Below are 12,208 nucleotides of genomic sequence, written 5' to 3'. Positions count from 1 at the left end.
GATCAGTTTGTACTTTTTGCTACCATTCAGGTTTCAGTCCACCATTGCTAATGTGTTCTTGTTCCTCAGCCTGTGATTAGTGTCACGAGGAGACAGACGGCAATGAAGGAACAGATCAGACAATGACCTTGGAATATGCAGGATCTGGGGCAAGATCTTTCAGCTGTCAACTTTTGAATGTTATGTTGACAACTCCGCTCTTGTCTTCTGCTTGAGTACCATAGTAACCAAAATTTGACAGTTATTTAGGCGCTTTTTCCTACATGCCAATATTCCTGGTTGTAAGCCAGTGCCCTGTTTTTGCTGCTTCTGGGTACTTACTTTCTGGTTATAGACAGAGACCCATCCCAGTGACATGAACATGAGTCCTGCCATATAGTATGTTAACTGTGCCTCCTGTCTTGTTACGGGACTGTATAAGATCTCTGTGCTTATTCAGGTCAGATGTTTGGTGTAACATTGTGTTACTGTGGCCCCTATGCATTTATTTCCTTTTCATCTTTAAAAATAACAGGGGAAAACCCATATGCACTTGAGGTATTTTTACAATTATTCTGGTGCTGAGCTTTGTGTGGTAAAACCACTGATATTTACATCTTAATAAAGACATGCTAGATTTTCTTTGAAACTAACCAGTAATAATGAGGGGGGCAAAAATTACCTGTGCTATGGCAAATGCCTGTATAGTGGAAAACAAACTTTTGCCAACAGTCTAAACCAGCAGGGGAGTGTGGAGGAGCATCACAAACATTCCTTCTTTGGAAATGCTGTGATGTTTCTCAGTGAGGAGGGATGATCCCTCACTTCTTCCACCAGGACTCCTGTGCACACCTGCTAATACAGGCCAGAGTACTGAGTGTGCTGGGCTGTTTGCACACCTCTCATTACATGACCCACCTCCTGGGAGACCTCCTGGCCCCTATCATCCTTGCTGCTGGTATAGTGCTTGCAGCTCAGGTACATTTACTTCTGAGGCTGCTGAATACTGGAAGTTCTCCCTTACTAGAGTGGTGAGCAGAAGACCATGCAATATGTTTGAAGGATGTTGACAAGGGGTTGAAGGCTGCATGTGCTGAACTACATGTGCAGGTGCTGCCTAGTGCGGCCCCTCTTGCACCAGTGCTGCCCACCATGCTCCCACAGCTGGTGGAGGGAGCATCCCCTGGGTGAGGGACAGGAGTGAACCCCAAGCTATGATGGTAACAGTGGTATAGCATGCTCTGGCCATACCATTCTCTTGTAAGATGGTGTCAGTGACTCCTTATCTGGGGAGAGATGGCTGGAAGCACTAGTTGACGTACCACTGGTGTCAGCCTTGTAATTAAAGCTGCAGCAGCATAGGCAAAGATGTAACTATGCCCTTGTTTCAGAATTAGTGTCCTGATTCCCCCCTATAAATTTATTACAGCCTTATCCCTATGGCTGTGGCATGATTTTATTCAAGGAAAAAGACCTTTTTTTTTTTTTTAAATAAGACCTTTCCTATTTATCCATAGCTTCCTGTGCTTTGTGAGACTGATCGTACAGGTGGGCATACCAGGAAACCTGCAGGCAAGGTAAAGCAGCACCATCACACCATTGTTCTCCATACAATGCATTTACATTGTGTGCATATAACAGAGGGATCCCTTTTCCTAGTTCTAGGCATCCCTAGAAATTACTATGTCTTGTTTTATGTTCCTTAGCACTTACTGAACCAGCATTTCTACATCAGATAGGTTTAAGCAGCAAAACTGGATCTGGATGTATTTTGCAAGCACTCTTACTCCACGCAAGCCTGAGGATATGAATGAGACTGTAAAATTGTTGTCACACTTTGCTCCTGGCTCACCTTCCCTCGCACAGCAGCAAACCCTTGCTGCTCCCTGACACACTCTGGTCAACTAACTGGATAATTCAGTCATTATAGAGACCATGGAGTTTTGCCCCTCTTACTAGAGGCTGCAAGTGCTCTTACTTGCAGGTAGAGATAGGGTTTTCCTGATTGACTGGTTACCAAGCAAAAATGAATTCCAAATATAAGAATAAATCCAGATTATTATATTACAATATAATAAAGGAAAATAGCATGCAATATGATAAAAGGAAACAGCACTAGATATTATGCACAATATGATAAAAGAGCAATAGGAGTGAAGCAGCAAATAATTCCTGCAAAGCTTTAGAGACTAGGGAAAGGATCCATCACCAATTACTGCCTTAACATCACCCAGGCCCGCACTTGGGCTGGGAGCCCCATTGCAGCCAGTGCCAGGAGTCTCTGGGAACTGGGAAATTCCTGCGCAGTGTGTCCGCCTGTGGGTGAAGCTTCTGCCCAGTCCCAAAGCTTGCCTGCCTTTATACTCGGTGAAAAACAAAAATAGTTTATGCACCTTAGTGTATGTAAACTTTTAAGTTTAAGCTAAGTGCAGGCGCGCACTATCTCATGAACTCCATAGGGCTCACACGTGTCAGGGACATTAGCATCCGTGATAGGATGAGGGGTAACAGTTTTAAATTGAAAGAGGGTAAACTTATATTAGATATTAGGAAGAAATCCTTCCCTGTGAGGGCGGTGAGGCGCTGGCACGGGCTGCCCAGAGCAGCTGTGGGTGCCCCATCCCTGGCAGTGCCCAAGGCCAGGCTGGATGGGGCTGGGGGCAACCTGGGCTGGTGGCTGGTGTCCTTGCCTGTGGCAGCATGCTGGGCTATGTGATCTTTAAGGTCCCTTCCAACCAAACCATTTGATGATTCTATGACACTGCAGTCTTGCCTCCCAAGGAGCCTGCAGACAGAGGAAGGGGCCTACAAGGTATTTTGCTGACTCTTTGCCATAGGATCCCCTACGACACTGAACTGACTGCCAGAACCTGCTAGGCTAATTTTACAGTCTCTTTGTACCTGCAGTTCCAGAGGAATCATGCTCTTTACAGTTGTTCTTTCCCTTTTTTATATACTTCAGACCTTCCATTTGTCTTGTACAGCCACTGCACTGGTCTTTCATAAGGCCATTTCCAGAGCTGTGCAATCAGCCAAGACATGAAAAATAAAGCTAGACATGTACAGACAGCAACTTTTAAAATACAGAACTTGGGTTTATTTTGGGCATTGAAGCTTTTTTCAATCACTGAATGTGTTAACTTTTCGTGGGATATTTATTATGAAAACACTGTAATTTTATAAAGCCCATTTATAGTGTCTTCCACTTCAGGCTTTTGGGGCTTGTTACACAAATGGCAAGTGCTTTTCCTTTTAGGCAAGTTCAGGTGTGTAAGGACAGAGCTCACATGGGCTTGAACAGAGGAACGAACCTATTGCACCCCTTGGTAAGTGTTAGACTGTACTACATACATCTAATGCTCAAGTGGATCCCTTGGTATCATGTTACAGATCCTGCTGAACAACATTTCAAAACACCCCATTCACTCAATCTCTTACATCGCTCTGAGAAACACTAAATGCCTCCACTTTACAGGTGAGGAAGCTGGTCAGCCATGAGTCAGGTATATGGTGCCAGACTCTTTACTCTGAGACCTCTGCTTCTAGTGCTGGGTTTTCTTCTCCTTTTCTGAAAGATTTCATGGCAAAGGTTTGACACACTGGCACTTAAAAGTGAGGCCTAACAAGCAGGTGTTAAGAGGAACTCTGACGGAATTTGGTGTTCAGGGTGGAGGACTCAAATGTCAGGCTTTTCACTGGTTTTGTTGTGATTTTGCCACCGACCAGGGAACAACTTTATAGAATGGAGATAAGCTGCAAACCCAGTACCCAACCAAACTACCCTTTAGTTTCCAAAAATGTTTTTTCTTGCATGTTGCTGTGGTTAGGAAAAAAAAGACCAGAATACTGCGTTTGTCTTCACTTTGGCCACAAAAGAAGTGACTATTTTTGCAGAACTTATCTGACCAGGTCTGATAGCGGTACTTATCCATAAAGTGCCAAAAGGATAACGATTGGAATTCCTGATGCGTTCATTACTGTCTGCCTACCGACCTCTTCCAGGGTCATCCTTCAGAAGGATGGAGATGAGGCAGCTTCTGACGAACTCGAGGTGCGGGGCCCCTCGGCCAGCGCTGGGCCTGCTGCTCACGGGTGTCTGGGTGGCGCGCAGGCCGCAGGGCCGCTGCTGCAGTTTATTCAGGTTCCAGCTCTGGTTCGCTCGGCCCGGGCTGGGGCGCTCCCCAGAGTGCTGCGAGATGCCATGTACCGAGGCCCCGTGGAGCACTGTCCAGCACCCGTCTCCTCGACGGCTCCTTCTTCGGGCGGGCGTCTCCGGGCCCGAGGCGCGGCCACGGGTGGGGGGTGGCGGGACCCCCCCTCGGTCCGGCCTACACAACGGCCGCGGGCCCCGGGGGCTGTGGCGTCTTCGTGTTGCCCTCCGAGGGCCGGGGCCGCCGCCCTCAGCCGCCGTCGGGTGGGCACCGCCAGGCCCGGCCCCTGCGGGTCTCCGGCCGCCCCGCCCGGTGCCTGACAGCCGGGTCAGCCCCACGCCGGGGGTCGGCCCGAGGGGGCCGCGGGCGGCCTGGGCGGGCGCTGCATCCGCCGGGCCTGCGGCTCCCCTCAGCGCCGCGGCGTTGCCATGGCGGCCGCGCGCGCTGCGGCGCGGGGCGGGGCCTGCCGCAGACCCCGGCCCGGCAGCGCAGGCCTCCGCCGCGGGGAGGCGGCGGGGCGGGCGGGCTGCCGCCCTCAGCGTCGGCGCGCAGGAGGACCCGGTGCTTGGCGCTGGAGCCGCCGCGGCGGCTGGAAGATGGATGCGCCGCGCTCGTCCATCGCCGCTCGGCATCCTCTCCTGGCCGCGGCACGGTGAGCGGCGGCCGGGCCCCGCGGCGGCGGAACAATGACCCCGGCCGGCAGCGGCGGGCCGGGGCGAGGGCGGTGGCGGGAGCGGGGGGGCGGTGCGGGGGCGATGGAGGGAGCCGGGGCCGGTGACGGGGCGGAGGGAGAGGTGCGGCAGGACGCAGCCCGCAGCGCCGCACGAAGCCGCCCAGCCGCTACCGGCCCCGCACCACTGCGGCGGGCCGGGCATTGTCGGCCCCGCCGCTGCCGAGGGGCCGCGGCCACAAAGGAGCGGCCGTGCCCGGCGGGGGCGGCGGGCGGCTGGGCCAGGCCTGGGCGCGGCGTGGCCGGGGCGGCTCTCGGGGCACGCGCCCCGCGGGCATCTTGGCTCGCGGCGCATCTTCGCCGGTGCCATTTACACACGCGGTGTCGCCCCGGGGGTCGTGCCCGGCGTGTCTTTTTAGCAACGCGCCCGTGCGTGTCGGGGGGTGCCGGGCGGGTGTTTCCCCCGGCGGGTGTGTGCAAGCGCAGACCCTGCAAGATGAATCCCTTTGTACGTGTAGCACATGCCTTCGTCCCCAGCCATTAGCTGCTGAAACGTGCCTCTTGGGCTGGTGTGCGATTTATCCTTGCATGACCGGATTGCCATCCCTCGGTTTCCTTATGGCTACTTTGGACTGCCAGAGATGGGCGTTTGGGCTGGCGTATGGCGCTGAATACTCCTTTGCAGTCCGCTTCTATTTTTTGTGCTGTGAATGCAAGTATATAAAAGATGCTGAGGACATAGGTATATATTTTAAAAGTTTAATTTGAGCTCTTGTGAGGAAAACATGAATGAGATGTATTTTTTTTTTCAAACATTTGCATTCTGATGCTGTCCTGTGCATCGCTATAAGGTGCCACTTGGAGTCCCGTTCTCAGTGTCTCCCGTTTACTGGGTCAAATTCTGCACTAGTGCTCATCTCGGGCGTGGGTAGCCCATCAGGAGACTGGCTTGTCCCTTTTCAAACAATAATACAAGATTTATTGCTTCTGCTCTGACTCAGGTTTTGCTTCTGTTGATCTGGCCTGCTGCTCGACATACAGATTTCTGTTCCAGGCCTGCTGTACTGTGAACACTAGCTTTGCTGGCACCCAACCAGTTTCAGATTGGTGCTTGAGTGAGGTGGATATCTGGTGATTTGAAGAGGTTCTCTGGGAATGGTTACAATATTGGTGGAGTCTGAGAGTGGTTAGCTGGTAATTGTCGAGGAGGACGTAAGACATGAGTGGTCTATAAGTAATTCTGCAGCAATGGAGAGACACCATGGGTGCCTCAGTAGGACATCAGGCTGCTGGTGTGTCCAGAGGAGGGTGGCCAAGCTGGTGAAAGCCTTGAGAACAAGCCTTACGAGGAGTGGTTGAGGTCACTTGGCTTCTTCAGCTTGAAGAAGAGAAGACCGAAGGGTGGCTTCATCACATCCTGCAGCTTCCTCAAGGAGGGCAGCGAGAGGGGGGTGCTGACCTCCTCTGAGGTGAGCAGTGACAGGACATGGGGGAATGGGGTGAGGCTGTGCCAGGGGAAGTTCAGGTTGGATGGACATCAGGCTCTTTGTGGAGAGGGTGGTCGGTTGCTGGAACAGGCTCTCCAGGGAAGTCATCATGGCACCAAATCTGTCAGAGTTCAAGGAGAGTCTGGATGGCAGTCTTAGTTTTGTATGGTTTAGTTTTACCTGGTCCTGCAAGGTGCAGGGAGTTGGACTTAATGATCCTTATGGGTACTTTTCAACTTGAGATAGCCTGTGATTCTAATCAAGTTAATTGGGTTGCAGCCAGTTCCACCCTTGCTTCCACAGTGAGCACAGTCCCGAGGAGGAGCCTTGGGGGAAAAGCTGGAAAGCTGCTGTTGGGATTTCCATCGGAGTTGCCTGGCTGCCAGGAGCTGTGGATGTGATTGCCTCTTTGGCCTTATCCCTTTCCCAGAGCTGTGGCAGTGTGGCAGACTGCTAGGATTCTCTGGTTGTCAGCAGAGCTCCTAGCTGAGAGGACCAGGCTGCCAGTGGCAGATGCTGCCGCCTTTTTGACTTGCTAATCTTGGACTGACTACTAGCGTCTAAGGTAGAGGAACATGGCCCTTTCGAGCCAGGTACTTCCACAGCATCCACCCCCAAGCCTAACTTCAGGCTCTGTGATACTGCAAGTGCTAATGCATTGCCTCAGCCTCCCTTTTGAAAACCTCCTCCCTGTAACCTTTGAGGGCTTCTGATAATGCCTCTGCTTCCAGAGGCCATTCCCAGCTAAATAATCTTCTGAATAAGAACTTTTGTACCCTGCTTATTAGGAATTGAACCTAAGGTACAGCTAAAGGATGGCTGTGTGTTAAGGAAGTGATCGGCTATTGTAATTTGTAAATGTGTGCTGGGTTCTGGTAGACATTTTAGTATCAGGACCTTAATTAATGTAGCTGGAAAGATGCTGCATAGTTTCTTTGTCATTACAAAGGATAAGTGACCTCAGGGTATTCAAGTCAGGAAAATATTGTGAAATGTAACTGGCAAAATGATCCCAGAATAATTTTTAATTTTTATTTCTATTCATCCATTTGATAGACCGTTGATACTGTGGTTTAAAAAGTCCTCCAACTGTAAAAAAGGTATGGTGATGGATTCTACTGTCATAAGGCTGGTATAACCCAGGTGTAACTGTGAGCAACTGAAATCCAAATAGTTTGTTAATTATAGCATCTTCCCCCCTGTCCCTTCTTTTTAACCAAACTGTGGGAGACTGAAGATGCTTTTTGACTTTCACTACTGAGTCGTGATTGGTTTTCATTGTGGTTGATAGTTGTGCTTTCTGTTTGGTTTGTGAAATTGTAAGGCAGCAAAATAGTCCTTACTAGATACCTGTGACTTTCTAGTCAGTCATTGTTTGTATCTTCTGGGTTCCATCAGATTTCTTTTTAATCTTTGTGCATGGAAATGTGATATTTGCATTTACAAGACTACAGAACAAATGTTTTTGCCCAATTATTTTACTTGAATTTACAATGACATGTTTGTGTTAATGTGTTTCTAAATCAATAGCTTGCTCAGATTCCCCGCAGGTAACTGCTTCAAAGTTCCGCTATAAATCTGTATCACTTGAAGATCTGATCTTCACCAGATGAGAAGAAATTTAGCTTCCCATTCTCAGAGATGGATTCTCTGCTGCTATCTCTTTAGTAATTGTCTACATCTGTGCAAAGCATCTGCGCAATTCTCTGTGTTGTCAGCACTCAATATCCAGAATCCATGAGGGCAGAAAAATGTAGTTTTTGTCGTACTTCAAGTTTTTATAGATCTATTTGAATTTCTCCTTTAAAATATGAGGACTAGCAATCTTTGCCTCAGGAGGTGGGGCTCTATATAGAAAATTCAACAGCATGTTGGAAATGTCATTAAAAAGCTCTACGGTCTAGCCACACTGAATGCTGTCAAGTTAAATGAGCATAAATACAGCTTCTTTGTAAATGACAGAAAAACAGCGTGGGTCATGTTCTGCAGTCTGGATTCTAAAACATCCAGTGAACTTTAAAGGAAAAATAATTGCATGTAAGCACTTACAGGAATGCAGGCTTTCAGCTTATCTCACCAAAATTGATGGTGCTGTATGATTTGCTTGCCATGCGTTTGGGTCGCTGTTGCGTAGCTGAGACACTGTCAGGCATCCTGGAAACTTTAGGACCTGTGTTTTATCTGGAATATTGCATTTAGAAATCACAGCCAGTTTTCTATGTTAAATAGTCTAAATCAGCTATTGTCAGAAGAGAAGCAAAGTGAACTGATGTACGTGACCATCTACATAGCATAGTTGAGAAAGAGGCAACTGAATGCAGCAAACCTTTTATTTCACAGCTGCATAATGAAATCCTCTTAGTTAACAGTTTAACAAACACCAAAAAATAAGGAATACAAATGAAGGCTGGATAGAGCACAATTCCATTTCTAACTTTGGATGAAATATCTCTCTATGATGAATAATAAAGCAAAGTGATGTACTTGAAAAAATTGTTTAGATAGAATATCTGCTATGGCATGCCAGGTCATCTTTTATGTTAAAAATTATAATGCAAAGCATAACATTATCTCAGAGTTTTTTATTTATAAAAAATAAAAAAATGAATTATTTGAATTAATTGATGCTGAAATGCATGTTGTCTCCCATTTTCACTTTATGCATTCCTTCCATCTCCACCAGTAATACCTCACAGTTACCGTTTAACACCTGTGCTCCATTTGTCAAGACAGTTGTTGAATTTTTTTGAAATTGTTTATTGTATTATTCTTAAGTGTTTAAGGGAAAGACTTGTTAAACCTTACATTGCATAGACTGTAAACAAAAGGTCTAAGTAACATGGAAATTAAAACTGAGAAGAAGAAACAGCTGTTGGAAATTGCATTGAGGTCCCAGGTGGTTTGGAGTAATCAGTAATGAATGAGCAAATAAAGTTGGGAGAAATGGTGGAGTCAGGGCTTCTGGATATAGGGTTTTTTCCCCCCTGTGTGTGTGCTGGTTTGCTAAAATTGATTTCCTGCCCCCCTCCTATTTTTTTAAATGGATGCAGAAATTTTTCTTTATTAATTTCTATGGTGTATGCAAAATCTTTATAACTCTTAATAGTACCGGTGATAAAAATTAATTAGAATCAATACTGTACTGTTTTATATGTATTTGGGGTAGGCCTGGTGTACAGATATGTTAGTGATGAATTTTATAAAGCCTTAAATTGTATTAATACATAATAGACACTTATATTTTCATGAATATGAATGCTATTTTTGTTCCTGAAGTTCTGTTATTCATGGATAAGTCCTTGGGGTTTTTTACACTGTATTTATTTGTACTTAATATTTAAGGTTCTGCAAACTTCTGTATTCTGTCTCTGTGCATTGGCAAAGAACAAAATGAGATGTAGTCGGGTTTTGAGAATTGGCGAGGAGAATCTGCTTTGATTTAATGCAACCCTTAGTGATATCCCCTTCTCATCTTCCCTCTCTGATGGGAAATTATAATCCGTTTTAGATGAAGAAAGAGTATATGTGGACTGTTGACTTGAAGAATGTGGAATTATTTACAGCTGAAAGAGCAGCTGTGTTGGTGACTATTTGGTGGCTTATAACTAAGCAAAAGTTTGCATTAATTAATTTGGAAGTGCTTTCAGGAATAAACCTGTAGGTTTAGAGGGTGTCTCCTAAGTGTTTCAGAGGCACAACTGATAGCTAATAAACATCCGTGCATATCCAGCAGTATTACTGACCTAGTGGTGTTCAGCCCATGTTCGCAAGGTTCAGTGTGAGCAGATCCCTTTTGAATTGTGTCACATGTTTTTGTGGGTCACAGAATGACCTACATGTTACCATTTTTTTGGAATATGCAGTCAGTGATCTGCGTGGTAGCCTGTTAGGTGAACTCAATGAATTGCCCTTGGAAATTGATTTGAAATTACATACAATAGCTTAATCTCTCTGAAATTACCGTGAATTCTGGTTTCAGATGTAGCCTTAATGGAAATCTGTGTGTTCAGGACAGTATCCTGAATGTCTTACAGGTGAAATATTTTAGGTTTTTTTGTACTTTGTCACGTATGAACCAGCATCTCAGCTGGGTTTAATGGGTGCTGTTTCATGCGTACACCTTTGCCAGTTGAGAATCTGACCCATCCCAGCTTACATGGGAGGAGAATGCTGCTCCCCTGATCTATACTAGCTGATGCTTCCATTTTTAAAGCAGTGCAGTTCAGGTAAAAATCATCCTGTAAATTTCATGGGTAGTTTTCAAATAGTAGACTATAAGGATAACTTCTACATTTAACGTGAGTTTCACTTTTTCCTGGTTGTTTATTTGTCGATTCCTGTTCTTCCCATTACAAGTAGAGCTACTTAAGTGAGCGTGTATGGTGTTACTTGGTATGCTTTGATTTGATTTGTTGAGAGAGCAGGGAGTGACAGTTACTACTACTATAATCCCTCAGCTGATCAATGTCATTGATGAAAAAGAAGATTTCTGATGTTACCTGGTGAAAGTCTTGTTTTGGACCATTGTTAAAGAGCTTACAGACCTTAGGGATGTTGAAGGAACCAACCTTTCAACATATGATAGAAGGGTGAGAACCACAACAATTCAGAATGAAAAAGAACAACTCTTGAATCTTTCTAGTGAACGTTGCTTGTAATGTTTATATTTTTAAAGGTATTTTGACTCTGGAAGATGGATAGAAATGGCTAATGGGATGTTTACATGCATGTTTCTGCTGAAAAGCTGATGTGAACACACAAACTGTAATTCATGTTGGCTTAGTTTTTGCCAAACTTCCCAGGTGATGGGTTGAATGTTCAGATTCTTTTCCCAGAAAACAGAAAGGACAAGAGGGATACAGGACGTGGGAAATTAGAGCAACATGGACACAAGGTTCTGCAAGGCATTGATGGTGATATGGTGGGAAAAGAGAATACATGTTTTGAAGTTATATTGAACTGCAAGCTGATAAGAAACTGTGAGATGGTAGTAATCTGGTTGGAAGTAAGGTGTCTAGAACACTTCATTGTAGAGATCTAAGTTGTTACAAGTGAATGCAGGAGGCCAGAATGCAGATTTTTTCTGATTTATTTTGACATATTTCTCTAGTTTTATTTGCTTTAGCAAGACCTGAGATAAAACGGCAAAAACTTTCACAAGTTAATCCTCTTTAATATCTGATGATCTTTAGTACTGGACGTAAAATATCCTCCTGTGATACCTGTAAGACAATAGGTAATCATGGTTATGGCCTTAGAAAGAAAAGGAAGCATTTCCAGGAGAAAGATATGGGACATGAACTTTCTGTCATTGTTTGGTTTTTTCTTGTTTATATGCATTTCAGTTAAAATGTGGTTTTGCTGGCTTGTTACAATCAAAATCAAAGAAAGGAGAGCCTGCTACTATAAACTTCAGGAACCGCAGTGTTTCTGTTTCTGGCTGTACATGTTGTCTCTGGCAGTGGCTGTGCGACCCTACTTGCGTAAAATACATTTACAAAAGCATCTTTTCAGTAAACTAAGAACAGGCCTTGAATAATGCTCAGAGAACAAAACCACTGACATGTTTTCTTAGGCCCTCGTCTAGCAAGGAGCTGGGCAGGTTGGTAGAGTCCATCCTTTTCTGGACAATCCCACCATTCTTAAAGTGTGTCTAATCTGTGTCCATGTACATCTCATGCTGAAAAATATCAATTCCGGAAAATTTCCATTTTCTTTTAGGACAGGGCAAGATTGTGTGTTTTCACTGGTAGTGTTCTTCTCAGTGTGCATCCTGTTTATGGGAACTTCTAGGGAAATAATTGTATGAAAAAGAGACAGATGGTATTTTAGCCACAGAATACTAGAATATTGGTTTAACAAATCTCCTCAGCTTTGCTGCGGATAACAATAATGCTTCTGTCCCCTTTTGACTGTTTCCA

General features: G+C 45.6%; 1 protein-coding gene across 2 annotated transcripts in view; it reads left to right on the top strand.

The window, feature by feature from the left end:
- The first annotated feature begins 4,606 nt into the window (after positions 1–4,606).
- The window catches only part of JAKMIP2 (janus kinase and microtubule interacting protein 2), a 62,689-nt gene continuing 55,087 nt past the window's right edge, over positions 4,607–12,208 (top strand). For both annotated transcript variants that reach the window (XM_037398457.1, XM_037398458.1), the window contains exon 1: positions 4,607–4,782. The gene's annotated coding sequence lies outside the window, so the exon portion shown is untranslated. The remainder of the gene's footprint in view (positions 4,783–12,208) is intronic.

Source organism: Falco rusticolus, chromosome 8 (assembly GCF_015220075.1).
Source record: "Falco rusticolus isolate bFalRus1 chromosome 8, bFalRus1.pri, whole genome shotgun sequence".
Classification (NCBI taxonomy): Eukaryota; Metazoa; Chordata; class Aves; order Falconiformes; family Falconidae; genus Falco; species Falco rusticolus.
Note: the sequence above shows the minus strand (reverse complement) of the source record. Positions and strands in the feature narration are given on the sequence as shown.